Genomic DNA, 3,879 nt, shown 5'->3' on the forward strand with positions numbered 1-3,879 from the left:
GGGACCACACTTTGGGAACCAGTGCTGGAAGCAGCAAAGCGTCCGGGCTGACTGAGCAGAGAAATATCACAAATCAGTGGAAGGTTCCAGTTTACAATTACAGGTCTGCAACAGGATACGCAAGTCACCTGAAGGGGCAGAAATTCAAAACCAAGTCCAGCTAAGGAAATCCTACAGAACAACTAGAACCTTCCTGTAATGCTTGGAACTTGGTGTTTGTGCCAGCTTTTTACTCTGACGAATACTGGCCTTCTACGTGTGCTCTTAGTTAAGAAACCATGGAGATACTTAAGGTTGCTGTAAAAGCTCGAGGCTTTTCCCTGCAAATGTGCCTAATGCCTCACTTTGTTGGGACTGGTGATGCCCTTCTTTTTAGCGTACGAGGAGCTGAGGTCAGAGGCCAAGGAGGTCAGAGGCTCCAACTTGAGAAAATTCCACACAGTTTACTTCCAAACTGACCTCTGAAATCCTTCCCTCTGCCGCTGGGAAAAGTTCTCCTTGAGGAAAGAAAAATGTATTTTGCGTGTGTAGCACTGTGTGGTTGGCGGGAAGGAAGCTGAGATTTTTCTACCTTCCCCACCAGACTTCCAGTTCTGAGCTTGCCAAACTCAGTCAGCAGCTGGCACCAAACACAGAAAGTAATGTTGAGTGGCTTTCTTCCTTTTTTTCCCCCTTGGTTTTCTCAAAAGATTTCGACAGACGAAATAATACTCCTTCTGCTCCCTGCCCCTGCCATAATGCAGTCCATTTGTCTAAATTACAGACTTCAGCAATTCTTTGTGCTTTTATCTCCTCTCTGAGTGAAGGTGGCAGAGACACCAGTAGGATCATATCTCATATTCTTCCGTAGGGAGGAGGAAGAACATACCATGTACCTACCGTGGGCTACACATCTTGCATACGTTATCTCTTTGGAGCTTCGCTCCAGCCCGATGAGTCAGATATTGTCATTGCTCCCATTGTTTTTATTTTAAAATTTTATTTTGAATAATTTTAGCCATACGGAAGAGGTGCAAGGATAATACAGTTTCCATATACCCTTCACCACGCATCCCATAATGTTAGCATCTCACATACCCGCAGTATATTTTTTAAAATTAAGAAGTTGACGTTGATCCATGGCTATTAGCTCAATGACAAGCTTTATCCAGATTTCACCAGTTTTCCCACTAATACCCTTTTCCTGTTCCAGGAGCCCATCCAAGATCCTACATTATTTTTGGTAGTCATATCTCCCTAGTCTCCTCCGATTTGTGACACTTTCCCAAAACAGTGACAGTTTCCTTGTTTTTCATGACTTGGACACTTTTTAAAAGGTATTTTGTGACAGGTCTCTCAAGGTTGACAGTTCTAATGTTTTCTCATAATTAGACAGAGGTTAGGGATTTGGGGAAAGAAACATACCGATGTGATGTGACCCAACTCACTTTGCAGATGAGAAAACTGAAGTTCAAGGTGATTAAAAAAAAATGGCCAAGGTCATCCAACCTAGAGTCATTGTCATCACAGATTTCTGAGCCAATGTGCTACCAACACTCTTCTGGAGGGAGCATGAGGTCAAAGGTTATTCCGAGAGCCAATGGGAAGAGATTGCATTACAGGGAAAAGCCCATTTGAGGGGGAATGATCCCCCTCGGAATGATTTTTATTCCTGGGTGTCAACCAGGTCCAGGGACGGGATCATCTTGAGATGCTTTAAAGTTTACAACATGGTCTGAGGGGGACATTACTTCAGCCATGTTTAGATTTTACCACTTAGTTTGGGCCATTTCTTTTCAATGCAAACGACACCCCCTCCAGCTGTCCATCATCTGCTTCACAGTGTGTTTGCGTCTCTTTCCCATTTATTACTAGCTTAAGGGGGAAACAGTAAAATTTCTTAAATGATTTGTGTGTTTTTACCACATTTTTGCTAACATGAGTCTCATTTAGCCCTAAAACAAGTCATCAGTTTTTCAAGCGAGTTCAATTCCCTCACTTAGAAACTGGGGAGACTGAGTCTCAGGGTGGAGAAGAGGAGTCTGTCAGTATTAAGTCCTCATCTAACAAACGTATTACCCTTACTTTTTGGATAAATACTGTGAAGCGAGCATTAAGATCTCCATTTGAAACATGAGGCAGTCATGAGAATTATCGCCCAGGTGGATGGTTTTGATGGTGGAGAAGATGCTAGAAAGTAGCCAGAGAGTCCCAGCCTCAGCTTAGAGCTTTCTACCTTCCTGTTGGATCAAGCAAAACAGAATTTGCCAAACCATGTGATGACTTCATAGTCTGAAATTAGTGCTAAATCAGTACTCGATGTATTGCCTCATACTAACTTGGCACCTAAGTGTTACCAAGCCTTGGGCGTGTTTGCCAACACTCTTCGTCATTCCAAGATGAGCAAGGCTGTGCACAGGAGCTAAAACAGGACCCTGAATCGGTTGCATTTGTTTTTCCCCAGATGGTTAGACAGATACTCTCAAAGAAGCTTCTTTCTCCCACCACACTCTCCCATTGATTAAATGATACTTTTATTCATTTAACACACATTAAGAATTATCTTGGTATAAACATTGCCTTAGGTGCTTTGAGAAATACGATTGGTGAATCAGGTGAGTCCAATACTTAAAGATTTTATTCTTTGCACTGGGCAATGTGGTGTGTGTGTGTTTGTGTATGTGTGTGTGTGTGTGTGTGTGTGTGTGTGTGCAGTTCTGTAATTTCTAATAGATAATAATTGTCACAATATCACCCAGGAGGGCCTGGCTGGCTTAGTTGGTTAAGTGTCTGTCTTCGGCTCAGGTCATGATCCAGGGTCTTGGGATCGAGTCCCGCATTGGGTTCCTTGCTTAGCGGGGTGTCTGCTTCTCTCTCTCCTCCCCGCTTGTGTTCTTTCTTGCGATCTCTGTATCTCTCTCTCAAATAAATAAATAAAATCTTTAAAAAGTATATTATCATTTCCATTTTGCGAGTTGAGATGTTTGCATCTCAAAGAGCTTGTTTCCATGCTTGTGGCTCTCACGTTTAGTGATGAAAAAATTCCACACCCAAATCTGTAGAAGTCTTTTAATGCCTCTCTCGTGTGGTTCTGGTAAGGAAGAGATGACGTGCTCCCGAGATATGCCAAGGCTCACTGTATAATGTGATCACCAAAAATTAAAAGGTGGTTAGCGACAATTCCAAACTGGGTTGTTGGCGTGTGTATAAAGGAAGATTTTTTTCTGTGCATCCAGGAAATTCATGAAAAACTGCATGGAGGAGGTAACGCTAGGTGGCCCCTGTGAACATCTTTTTTTGTGCTGTACCAACACCCCATCCCCTTTCTCCTCTATGCCAAGTCTGCGTGCTTCTTAACAGAACTGATCCAGCTCCATCTCTAGGGATGGGACAGTGACACAAACCCGGACCTTCATGGTTAAGGATAGTCATGTGACCTCCTCACACACTAAGGAGAAGTGGCCCTGGGATTCTGCTGGCAAGGGGCTCTTTTTCTCTGTCATTGTCTCCGCCATGATGATGGGAAACCAGCAAAGGGGAAATCAGCCAAAGAAGGAGAAGGGTAGTTTCTTACAAGTACCATTTGTGTGACTGGATCCAGCTATGCCTGAAGTCAGCTAGCCCTGGATTTCTCAATGACTTGAGGCGGTAATTAAACTTCTATTACTTGCCATCAAAAGATTTCAGGTTAATTCATTCTTGTAAGAGGGAAAGAACTTTGTCAGTTAATAGTATAGTTAGGGAGAGAGAAGAGGAGGGTTGAGGGAAATGACAAATGGCTTCCACCGGCTGAGAGGCCTGGCCTTTGAACCATTGTTTGGGGAGTCATTGCGAGTTTAAAAAGGTGTCTCCCTAAAAGCCGGCCCTCAAACGCTTCTGAGCAAACGAGAGCTCGGCATC

Source organism: Ursus americanus, chromosome 26 (genome assembly GCF_024610735.1).
Source record: "Ursus americanus isolate L20-20 chromosome 26, mUrsAme1.1.p, whole genome shotgun sequence".
Lineage (NCBI taxonomy): Eukaryota > Metazoa > Chordata > Mammalia > Carnivora > Ursidae > Ursus > Ursus americanus.